The sequence below is a fragment of the Pipistrellus hanaki genome (assembly GCF_964339955.1).
Source record: "Pipistrellus hanaki genome assembly, chromosome: 18".
Lineage (NCBI taxonomy): Eukaryota > Metazoa > Chordata > Mammalia > Chiroptera > Vespertilionidae > Pipistrellus > Pipistrellus hanaki.
This window is the reverse complement of record NC_140520.1, coordinates 2,284,665-2,297,730: the sequence shown is the minus strand read 5'-3', so window position 1 is coordinate 2,297,730 and position 13,066 is coordinate 2,284,665. Positions and strand designations below refer to the sequence as shown.

The 13,066-nt window shown below is 43.5% G+C and overlaps 1 protein-coding gene across 1 annotated transcript in view; it reads right to left on the bottom strand.

Annotated features, from left to right (window-relative positions):
• Positions 1 to 12,264, bottom strand: part of DENND2C (DENN domain containing 2C) — a 52,287-nt gene extending 40,023 nt beyond the window's left edge. The window contains exon 1 of the mRNA XM_084866170.1: positions 12,152 to 12,264. The gene's annotated coding sequence lies outside the window, so the exon portion shown is untranslated. The remainder of the gene's footprint in view (positions 1 to 12,151) is intronic.
• Between the last annotated feature and the right edge of the window lie 802 nt (positions 12,265 to 13,066).

Genomic DNA, 13,066 nt, shown 5'->3' with positions numbered 1-13,066 from the left:
TTTCTCTCTCATCGATGTTTCTAACTCTCTATCCCTCTCTCTTCCTCTCTGTAAAAAAATCAATAAAATATATTTTTAAAATAACACAATAGGAGTCAAATACTTTCATATTCTAAAGAGAAGTTCAAGAATTACAAAGTGGGGTAGCCCCGAACTGGCTCTGCTGGCATTGGTTCATTAGTCGTGTCAATACTTCATGAGAATTATGATTTGTTAATTGTAAGAATTACAAGAGACAATAGAGAGGATTTTTTAAAGAAACTGGGCGGGGTGTGTGTGTGTGTGTGTGTGTGTGTGTGTGTGTGGGACTCCCAGGAAAAAAGGAGGAGGTACTTCCTGCCCACCTCAAACCGAGAGATTGGAAGATAACCAGAGCACATGGAGAACATGGGACTGATGACTCCCAGCTGTGCGGATAAAAAGAGCTGACTCAGAGCTAAATTTTAAAATCAGATTAAATGTTTCAGCAAAAGGTGAGGTTTTACAAAATGCTATAATGTGAGAAATTACATGTAAAATTAACTTTAAAAACAATTGTTTAAAAACAATTATATTAATGCAATATTAGTAACTATATAATTAAAACTTACCTTTTATTGAGGTATAATTTTGTAAAATATATTTTATTGATATTTTACAGAGAAGAAGGGAGAAGGATAGAGAGTTAGAAACATCCATGAGAGAGAAACATCAATCAGCTGCCTCCTGCACACCCCCCACTGGGGATGTGCCTGAAACCAAGGTACATGCCCTTGACCAGAATCGAACCTGGGACCCCTCAGTTCACAGGCCGACGCTCTATCCACTGAGCCAAACCGGTTTCGGCTATTGAGGTATAATTGACATATAACATTTCTATTAGTTCCAGGTCTACAACATAATGATTCAATATTTGTATGGCATTGTGAAATGGACACCATAATAAATCTATTAAACATGTTAACATACACAGTTATAAAATTTTTTCTTTTTTTCTTGTCATGAGGATTTATAAGATTTAATCTCATCAGCTTTCAAATATGCAATCCAGTATTACCAGCTATAGTCACCATGCTTAACATTATATCCCGGGACTTATTTTATAGCTACAAGTTTGTGCCTGTTGACCTCCTTCACCATTTTGCCACTGCCCTCCTACTCCCCTCTCCCAACCCTCACCTATCCCACCCTCTCCTGGCAACCACCAATCTGTTCTCCATATCTATGACCTTGTTTTTTTCTTTATACTTTAGATTCTACATATAAGTGAGATCATATGGTATTTGTCTTTTTTGTCAGACTCATTCACCTTGAGGTCCATCTATGCTGCCACAAATGGCAAGATAGATAGATCAATCTTGCATTTCCTATGCACTCATCTATGTATGGATGCTTAGGCTGTTTCTATATCTTGGCTATTATAAATAATGCTATAATTAACAATGGGGTACAAATATCTTTTCGAATTAGTGCTTTTGTTTTGGATAAATATCCGAAAGTGGAACTGCAAGACCATATGGTAGTTCTATTTTTAATATTTTGAGGAACCTCCATACTATTTTCCATAGTGACTGCACCAATTTCTATTCCCACCAACAGTACACAAAAATTCTCTTTTCTCCACATCCTTGCTAACAGTTATTATTTTTTTTTCAGCAGTCATTCTAACAAGTATTGTGGTTTTGATTTACATTTTCCTTATGATTAGTGAGGTAGAACATCTTTTCATGTGCCTGCTGGCAGCCTAAATGCCTTCTAGATGAAGTTCATCTTAATTTTTTAATTTAATTATGCTTTTAAAAACCCTCTCTAAAGGAAGAAATAACTGACCCAACTCAGATTTTTTCAGCTTCCTAAATAGGTTTGAATAACTTTAAAGTAACCTAGTTTTCGAATCACGAACTCAGGCTTGGCTAAATGCTCCTTAGGAAAACATTAGGGTGGTGGGGGTGGAAATTCTTACTTCCTGGACCTAGAGTGTCCAAAGGCTAAAAATGTTTCCAGAAACAAAAAAGAAGCAATTTTAAAAAAGCGTTAAAAGTCACAAAGTAATACATTTTATAAACTCGGAAAAGAAAGAAAACTAGGAAGAATATTTATGTCTACCATGTTCAGCATAATCGCTGGTATATTTTGGTATATTTCCTTCCTGTCTTAGTTCATAAGCATAGTTTTACACAGCTGCAATTACAGTGTATATGTAATTGTATCCGGCTTTCTTTTTACTGGTATATAAAAAGATGCACTTTTCAAGGATTTAAAACTAGAGACATAACAGGCCCTCCTAAATACATACATTCATATCCAATTCTATAGTGTAACTTCCTATCTCATTCTAAAGCTTAAAAGCCAGAAGACAGATTTCTCAAGTTTTCAAATCACATCCCCAAATTATACATCCATTGGCTATTTTATCTCACTTGACAACATAAAAGCAACAGAAAATAAAACTGCATTTACATAGTTATTAAACATCCCCGGACTCTCAAATTACTACTTAAAATAAAACACATGAAGAATTAGGCCTGCAATGTTTTTACCCTCAATATGCAATCCAGTATTACCAGCTATAGTCAACAATATCATTAAGAAATAATCCAAGTTATTATTAAGACCAAAATTGTTACACCTCGCCCCTGGGACAACAGCCTAAAGCCACTGGGTGGCAGAGGCGAAGGCAGGCGTCCCAGCCTGATGCTGAGGACCGCAGGGCCCACGGCAGGGATCAGAGCACCAGAGGAGGAGGAAGGAGAGCATCTGTCAGAGGGATGCTGGTGTGAGCTGTCTGACCCAAACAGGGTAAAGAGGGCAGCCCCATAGAGGGCAGCCTGGCAAGGGATGTTAGTGCCTGAGCAGAATGAGGGGGCAGCCAGGCTGGTGCGGGTGGGCAGAGCCAGAGTGGGTGAGGAGGGGATCCCTGTGGGAAGGGGCAGCCTGGCACACTGTACTGGCAAGCAGACCTTCAGCTGGGTTTCAGCCCCTCACCTGGGCACCGAAGTGCAATAAACAAACTACTCACCCAAACAGAGCACCTGGTTGAATGTTATGCAAGGATTAAAAAGAAGGAGGTAGAGATTTGTGTGAAGATATGGAAAGATGTCCAAAATGTGAGATGTGAGATGAAAGCAGAAGGGGGAAAAAAATATCAGTTCAATATTGAAATTTTGTTATTAAAAAACACTGGAAAAATCTGCCAAATGAGAATGCCTCTCAACCAGAAAAATTCTAAATTCACACAATCAGCTTAGCTCCTCATCTCTTAACTATCAGACTCTACTGTGACAGTAAATAGGTATAATTAGCTCTGAATAAAATATTTTACAGCGTGGCTACTCAGCAAGCCTCCTTTAATATACTGAATAACTTCTAATACTTTTCATTATATCCATGACATCCTGAGGGTGTTCTATGCATACCAAAGCTCAGAGATCCATAAAACAGTCATTCTAAAGAGCGCTCCCAGCCCTTGGAACAAAGGGGACAGAGAGAGCCCAGCAGTGACCTGCTCCGCAATGTGCTCACTCGTGCCCAGCTTACTGTTCTGCCAAAGACCAGCGCCCACTGCCCTGGACACGGACGAAAGCTGGAGGATGCCTGCACTCCCAGTGTATGCTTTGTCTATTGTCTGCCTGCCTGCCCGTCTTCCGCCCTCTCCTGGAGTGTGGAAAGGGTGCTTGCAGGAAATACTCAATAAAACACAGTGAAAGCCTTGGGGGTGGGGGCAGAGGACTATCATCAGCAGCTTCAAACAGTGTTTAAAATAACTTCTGCCCTAGCCGGTTTCCTCAGTGGTTAGAGCATCAGCCTGAGGACTGAAGGGTCGTAGGTTGGATTCTGGTCAAGGGCGCATACCTCTGTTACAGGCTCCACCCTGGCCTGGGCCCTGGTTGGGGTGCCTGTGGGAGGGAACCAATCAATGTGTCTCGCTCACATGGATGTTTCTCTCTTCCTGTCTCGCCCCTCTCTTTCCATTCTCTCTAAGAAATCAATGGAAAAAATATCCTTGGATAAGGAAAACAAAACAACAACAAAAAAAATAATTTCTCTCTGTTTTGTAATAAAAATGTCTATTCCATTACTTAAAATTATTTTTAAAAGTTTCAAAAATTCTGTAATTATGCACATACTATTGTGGTTAAATTTAAACAGCACAGAAAACCCTCCTTGGCACTATATTTAACAAACTAAAAGCATAGTGTGACTTACAGTATCAGTGGTCTAATGAATTTACTAGACTGTGAAATCTACACCAGACTACGCCATAGTAGAAGCACCGTTGAAATGTCCCAAATGGTACAGAACAGAAGCATGGTATCACTAAGAGGCGCAATTTTTCATTTTCAGCTGATTTATCATCAAAAATCATAAACATAATATCCATTCTAGACAAATAATTTTTTAAAGAAAAGTAGCCATTTTCTCTTATGCCACTGACATGCAATTAACAATAATGAATCTTTTTCAATTTCCTATAAAGGGAGATAATTTCATATTTTCTCTCTTTGAAAATATTTGAAAGGGTTCATTGGAAAGTCCAGTATGCTGTTTCTAAGAATCATTTTTAATTTTAAAGATTTTAAGTTGGTCCGAAGGTTGTGGGTTATTGTTAAGCTAATTTTAAAGATTTTAAACTTTCATTTGCATCATTAATACTAATACATGGAGTCTGTCATTTTAGTCAGGTTTTACACATTTGATATACTCATATTTCAAATAATTTTCATTTAAAGTCTTATACTTTTTCTCAAGCCACCATTTCCTCAACATTTCTGTACTTCCAAGATGCAGCTATTGGACATGCTTTTTGTATTTTATTTTTGCCTCTGTGCTGTCTTCAAATTAAACTATAAATTTTAAGGGCAAATTGATCTAGTTTGCATTTAAAGTACAATGATCACTGAACTCTTAACAATATTACAAGTTAAAAAAGAAGCCTTGCTTAGATAGCATCTCACTGTTTCTACCAACAGCAGATAAAATCTGGCTGCATTTTGCTTGACCTCAACTTAGATTAATATAAATTAACTGCGTAATAATAATGATAGAATTATGATCATGTTCAAATTGCCCATCACTCTACCTCGCATAATTTTCCTCTTTTGCTCCATGGTACCCCTGACCGTGTAATGGAGACCAGGGAAGAGGATTTGCAGCAAATGCTGTTGCAGAGCAGACGGTGTCATTTCCTCCCAGCAGGCCCTCTTGTCATCAGCCTTAATAGACTCTTATTTAATCAGAGTATCAGAGAATACAGATAAACATTTAAATACGACATTATGTTTCCTACTGCTAAGTAACCAATTCAAAAATATCCTAGACTGCTGGAGTGTTTTGTTTGTATATTACTCCAATGGAAAAAGGGAGAGAAAAATGCACATTTCTTCTAAGTAGCAGCAAGAATAAAACACATGTACTCACACACACACAGTTGCCCCAATCTGTCCTAAATTTTAACATCCACACAGAAACAAGCTACAAATATGCCATTTCTGTGGATTTAAACTTTGAAGGAAAACTAATAATTTTCTTTCATGTCCTTGGATGTAAACGGCTATCACGGCTATGAAAACCATGAAAGTCTAGCTTTAAAAAGTAGAGCATACATAATAATCTCTAACCAGTATCAATGAATCAGTACTGCCTGACCTGAATGCTAAAACTGCTATTTTCAGGCTGCCAATTAGGAATATAAAATTTATAAGGAAAACAATATGTTGAATTGCCTCCTCAAAAATAGGAGGTGCAAAGATAAATATCTGGCATAGCTAGAGGGGAAAGTCTTCTAAAATTCCTCTTATCTCACCATCATTTACTTTATTTATCCTTTCATTAGAAATGTTACAATGCCCGGGAAGTGAAGAAAAACTTCATGTTTTCTTTTCCTTGGGATGAAAAGTGTTCATTCACGTCAGAGAGGGAAAAAAAGATTTTATCCTGCCCAACCCTCAGGGAGCCTGCAGGACACTCACTTTCTGGTCTTATGTTCCACCCAGCTTTCAATGTCGACACTTCCACCCAGGCAAAAAGATCGCTGGTTTACAGGTCCAGAAAGGAGTACTGAATATTGAAAAGTATTTTCAAACCTATTTTTGATTCTGAAGTCAATCTATTTCTCTGTATCTCAGGTTCCAAACCGGTGAAGAAAACATTTTTCACTCACTCTCCAAGAAATGGAGGATGAATGAAACATTTTCAGATGTTTTCTGAAATGTACTAGAATTCAGAAATGGGAGATATAACTCTGAATAACCATTTTTGAAAGACTAAACTTAGAAATTCAAGTACTCTTTTTGTCCGAAGAACACTCCTGAGGACAGGGACAGCAGAGTAAGGCCTACTCCTCTAGGCCAAATACAACCACCTGTTTTTGCACACCCTGTGAGGTTTTCACATCTATATATATAAAAGTCTAATGTACAAAGTGTCCCTTGGGGAATTCGGCCAACTGGGAGCTATATCAATAGCTATGATGTGCACTGACCACCAGGGGCGGCACAGAATGAAGGAAGGCCCGGCCAGTAGCTGGCAGCCAGTAGGGACCCTACCTGTAAACGAATTTCATGCACTGGGCCTCTAGTTTTTAAATAATTGGAAAAACAATCAAATAAGTATATTTCATGACATGTGGAAATTATATGAAATCCAAGTTTTGGTGTCCATAAATAAACTTTAATTGGAACCCAACACATGCTCAATCACTTAAGTATTGTCTATGGCTCTCTTTTGGCAGATTGGGTAGTTGAGACAGAGACTGTGTAGCCCATAAAATCTAAAATACTTACCATCTGCCCTTTACAGAAAGTTTGCCAGTCCTTGCTTTAGAAGATGTTACACTTATTCTAATGAGACCACAAATTGGAAAAATATTTTTGAAATTTCTTTTTTGAAAATGCCTTCAAAGCCTTACATAACACATTCTTTTGAGTCTAATTCATGGTGGCAAACCTTCCTTCTTTGAGGATGAAAATGAATTTTAGAAACACCTAAGCTATTTGAAGCCAAGATTGAATAAGATTGGTTATTAAGATGAATCAACTAGCAGACATTTATCGATAATCTAAATTTATGGTAGGCAAAGATTTCTTTTTTAAAAGAGAACTATTTCTCACTTCCAAGAGTATATACCATATGCTTCTGTAGCTTTGATTTAAGATAAATAGGCTATAAAAGCATGAAAATAGAAAGTACAATAGAGGAAAAAATAATTCTATAACAAAATATCTACTTTCTTGAATGGCTGTGAATTTGCTATAAACCTTTTTTTTTTTTTTTTACAAAGAGAAACTCCAATAATATTTTGGGCAATATATTTTTGAAACAAATGAGTAAAGCCTAAATGAAATTTCAAGAGAACAGGATTCAGCTCATCTGGTATGGCTCAATGGTTGAGAATAGACCTATGAACCAGTAGATCATGGTTCGATTCTCCAGTCAGGATACATGCACAGGTTGTGAGATGGATTCCCAGTGTGGGGTGTACAGTAGGCAGCCAATCAATGATTTTCTCTCATCATTGATGTTTCTCTTTCTCCTCTCCCATCCTCTCTGTAATCAATAAAGGAGGTGGGGAGGGGGGAGGGAGAGGAAAAGAACAGAATTCATTTGGATGTAAAAGGCGTTAACCTTCCATTAAAAACCATTTTATGGCTTTATAATCACATGTGTAAGATGAAATTAGCATAAATAAGTAAACATCCCCTTCTATTCCTCTCTTCTAATTCCAAATGTACTTCCAGAGCAATTATGTCTGTCCTCAGGGCTTCAATGACCTTTTACTGAGCAACTCTCACTCTGAATCACCAATCTCAGCCTCTCTTCCAGGCTACGGATCCTCTCTTGACATCTCCAACTGCATGTCACATACACTTCAAACTCAGCATGTTCAAAACTAAAATGGTTACCTTCCTCTCACACTTAAAACAAAACAAAACAAAACAAAACATGTTCTTCTAGCCACAGATTCCCAAGCTTAGAAGCTAAATTATTTACTTTTCTGTTCACCTTCAAAGCCAATCAGTTTTTAATCCCTGTAAATTTACATTTCATTATCAGTCCTCTCCTCTTCACTTTGCTATTTTCCTACTCCAGGCCCTTATCTTCTCTTATCTATCCCAATAGCAATAGCCTTCTAACTTATCTCCCTCCGTCCTGCCCGCCTCCACACCATACCACCACCTTGCTACCTTCCCTAATTACTTACAGTCCTTCGCTGGCTCTCCATTGTTTTCAGGATCAAGTCCAAAGTCCTTAGCACTATGCAAAGGCTCTTCACCACAGGGCACCAGCGGACTTCTTTTTTCTCCTTTTCTGAGTCATTACTTTTTATCTACCTAATTGGTGTACTGTTTTATAATATATCCTGTACTTCCAAGTCTTAAAACTACCTTTAAATTTTGCCAAGATGGACAAATCTATTCCAAGCGAGAGACACTGAAATCTCACACTGAACCTAATTTCTAGCAGTTTCAGTGATCTTAATGTGATGAGCAACCAAGCTCTGCCATTTCTTATTTCCGGCACCATCTGCTCTAGCCCAACCACTCACCATACACTCTGATCTTAGTGACAGTAAATGACAACACTCAAACATACCATATTCTTTAAAATATTTATATATGTTTGCATTGATTTCAGAGAGGAAAGGAGAGGGCAAGAAAAAAAGAAACATCAATAATGAGAGAAAATCATTGATCACTGCCTCCTGCATACTCCACATTGGAGATGGAACCTGCAAACCGGACATGTGCCCTGACTGGGAATCGAACCGTGACCTCCTGCTTCATTAGATAGATAAATGCTCAACAACTGAACCATGCCGGCCAGGCCCACATACTTTTTGAAAATATATTTATTTATTTCAGAGAGGAAGGGAGAGGGAGAGAGAGATAGAAACATCAATGGTGAGAATCATTGATCAGCTGCCTCCTGCAAGCCCCCTACTGAGGACTGAGCCTGAAACCGGGGCACCCACATACTTTTAATATTCCTGATTTTCAGGTATTGTCTTCTGTTCCCTTCTCCGACTTGGCAAACTCCTGCTCATCCTTCAGAGCCAAATTCAAATAGGACATTGTCTCTCTAACCCCCCTCCCATATGTAGCACTGTTTTTCCTAACCAATGTTCCCAGTAAACTCTGTATCTGTTTTAACTCTGATCACACTAAAATTATAGGGACTTATTTACATGTCTGGTTATAAGCTTCTTGAAGTAGCATTTTCTTTTCCTCAATCTAACATTTAACTCATGGTCCAAGAACAGACAATTTAAACTTCTTATTGAAAAATAATCACCTCTCACATTATTAAGATGATGCCATAATTGTCGTGACTGAGTGACTGAGAACCTAGAAACAAAGAGAATCCCACGTCACTCACCGGGGAAATGCTCTTATATGCCAAGTGTAATTAACTGTAGCGTGAACATGACTTCAGTCTGCATCTCGCAATACCAGTTTCTATTCTCTCCCTATCTATTTCTTTCCCTTTGAAGACTTTCTTTGCAGAACTCCTTTAAACACCATTGGATTTCATCTGGAAGTCACTCACAGAGCTGGAAACTCGGTACAGTGCAGAGGGTAGGATCAGGATTGGGGGGAGTGCTTGGTTTGAATCCTAGCTCTGCTATGTAGGCTGCTTGATATGGGCAAGTTACTCAACTCCTCTGTGTCTTTGAGCAAGAAGCTCCCAATAATAACACCCCTCGTGGTGCAGGGTAAGAATTCAACCAGCTAATGCACGGGAGGAATTTAGAACACTGCCTGGCCAGAGGAGGTCCCGATGAATGCTGGTGGGTGTTGTTACCAGTTTTAAAACCAGCTTCCTGAGTACTTATCTTAGCCCAGTTGTTAGATTGATTTTAGCCCACCAATCTCCAAGATAAAGAATTATATCCTGCCCACACATGAATACTTATAAGGTAAGTGCTCAAACTGTGCCTTGGAATATAATAGGTGCTCAATAAATAATGTAAGGCTTCAAGCTTCTAATACCCACAAGTTATATATCACAGCAACATTTACATATGGAGAATACATTTATATATGGAGAATGTATTTAAAACTTTTAAACAGTTTCAAAACATTCATCTTCACTGAACCTTTGAAACATGTAAACATTTATTTTTATTTTAAAAAATATATATTTTATTGATTTTTCACAGAGAGAAAGGGAGAGAAATAGAGAGCTAGAAACACTGATGCGAGAGAAACATCAATCAGCTGCCTCCTGCACACCCTCCACCGGGGATGTGCCTGCAACCAAGGTACATGCCCTTGACCGGAATCGAACCTGGGACCCCTCAGTCCACAGACCGATGCTCTATCCATTGAGCCAGACTGGTTTCGGCAAAACATGTAAACATTTTAAAGCAACACAGAATTCTATTCATTAGCACCTTTCCTTTTTATTTCTCCATTTAATTTGATCTTGGTATTCAATGACCTAAAATCCTCATCTGCTATATGATTCATTACAGATCATTTAAAATATAATTTCCAACTTTAGATAACTGCTTATTGTCATATCACGAAGAAAAAATTATTCCTTTATATCTGCATTTTAAAAAATCCATGCCAGGTTCAACACAAAAAAATTTAATAAAGGCCAAGAAACACAATTACTACATTTCCTGGTCTCTGCCTGGGAAACGAATTCAGAACACGCCCAGCAGTATCCCCGTAAACGTCTGCGGGTTACAAACTGCCGGTCCCTGTTTTATTTCCGCTCTCCTCTTAAATCCCTCAAGCCCAAAAGAAAAGAATGCAAATGTCTATCATAACGCCCTTACAGAAAACACACAGCCATGCACTACCTTTGCTCGGGAGGACCGAACTCTTAAAAAAGCAAATCAAAGCAACACGCCCAGCTCACTTTCCCAGGTCAGGGAACACGCCGGCCACCGCCTGCTCCGCGGGAAGGAAATGACTTAGGAGCAGTGAGTGCGTAGATCACATGCGCTGCTGCAGACGAGTTCATTCATCAGCTAAACACGGGCCACGCTTCAAACGGTGGGCAATGGGCTTGAAGCATTTGTCTACACGGTAAACAGAGGTTCGGGGTTTTTTTTAATCTAAAACACCGCAGGTCGATCCCTAGCTGTAGGGTGAAGGTTTGACAGAGTGCCTACTATGTGTCTCAGAGTCCCTACTATGTGCCTAGCCATTAGTCAACGTGCAGGAGGCTGGTGCACCGTCCAATAACAACACCTAACGTTGGGAAGAATACCCTCAGCCGAAACCGGTGTGGCTCAGTGGATGGAGCGTCGGCCTGCGGACTGAAGGGTCCCGGGTTGGATTCCGGTCAAGGGCAGGTACCTCGGTTGCGGGAACGTCCCCAGTGTGTGTGTGTGATTGTGTGTGTGTGTGGGGGGAGGGTAGGGTTGTGCAAGAGGCAGCTGATGGATGATTCTCTCTTTCTCTCTCGTGGATGTTTCTAACTCTCTATCCCTCTCCCTTCCTCTGTAAAAAATCAATAAAAAAATTTTTTTTGAAGAAGAAGAAAGAAGAAGAAAGAAGAAGAAAGAAGAAGAAGAAGAAGAAGAAGAAGAAGAAGAAGAAGAAGAAGAAGAAGAAGAAGAAGAAGAAGAAAGAAGAAGACGACGACGACGACGACTCTCAGCTCCTTGGACCCTCGGAATAGCCCTCGGGCACGAGCACCCCAGCTCCGCAGCCCAGGGGCGGAGGCCCGGCCCGAGGCCCCCGCCACATGCGGCCCGTGGGCCCGGCCCAGCCTCCGCCGCCCGGACTCAGCCTCCCCTCCCCGCGGCCGCTCCGCTCCTGGGAGCCGGCGATGTCCCGGGTCCGATGTTAACACAAGCACGGACCTGGCTGTGGCTGCTGTGCGAGTCGATTCTGTTAAGAATCCAAACACGAACCTTCACGTGAAGCCCCTCGACGACCCCTGTGGACGCTGAAGCGGCTCCTCCGGGACGTCCCTGTCCCCCCGCGGGGCCCCCTGTCCCCCCGCGGGGCCCCCCGCGGCCGCCCGACGGCCCCGGCCCCGAGGACGGCGGCCCCGCTCCGCCTCAACCGCGCGGCGCCAGCCGGCGCCCCAACCCGCGTCCTCGGGGCCGGACACCGCGCGTTCCTCGAGGCCCGGGAGGCGCCGAGACAGCCGGGTCGGGGCCGACACCCCCCTCGGCCCCCGCGGCCCGGTTCGAAGCCCCCGCTCCTACCTGCCCGGGGCCCGACGCCGCCCCCGCGGCGGCTGCGCGGCTCCGTCCTCCCTCAGCCGCGGCTCCGGCCGTCTGTGCCCCGCGCGTCGCCTCCGTCCCGCCCCCGCAGGCCCGGCCGAAGGTTCCGCCCCCGCCCGGCCACACAGGCTCCTGATTGGCTGCTGTCGCCATCACTCACGCTCGGCCCGCCCCCGGCGTTGCCAGGCTCCGTCGCCAGGGGACCCGCCCCCGCGCGGTCCGCGGACGGGCCGGGCAGGGACCTGGCCGGGGACCTCGGAGCCCCGACGCCGCGGCCCCAGCGGCTGGAGACCGTCGGCCCTGTCGCTCCTGTCGCCCCGCCGGGGCCTCTAGCGGAGCTGCGGGGCCCTCGCGGTGCGCGCGGACCGGCCCCTCCGCGACGGACCTGAACTTTGACGCGACTTCGCGGCCACAGGTGGTCGGGCCCTCGCGCAGGGACGCCGCGGGACAGAGGCCCGTCACCGGGTCTGGGCGGAGCGCGGGGAGCACACGTGCCCGCGATCGCCGAGGGTGCCGATTGGAAACGTGGTTGCCAGGGACGCTCCGGACACCGGAGGCTGGACGTCCCCGAGCGGGAGCCTTCGGTCCGCCCGGAGCCCGGCCCCGCCCCGCGGGGACACAGGCACAGGCGCCGGGGCTCCGTGTGCGCGGGCTGCGCCCCCGCGGGCAGCGCCCAGTTTCACCCGGAGCCGCGGGGCCGGGCGGAGCGGAGCCTGTTTCCCCGGCGCCGGCTCCCCGCCCGCCCGCCCGCCGCGCCCCTCCGCCCGCCCGCCCGCTCCGCCCGGCCTCCCGGTCCGGGCCCAGACGCTCCTCCCTCATCAGTTCGCACAGAGGCTCCGAACGCCCGCCCGCCCGGCCGCCGCAGAGAGGGTGTTCGGTTACACGGCGGCGGTGACT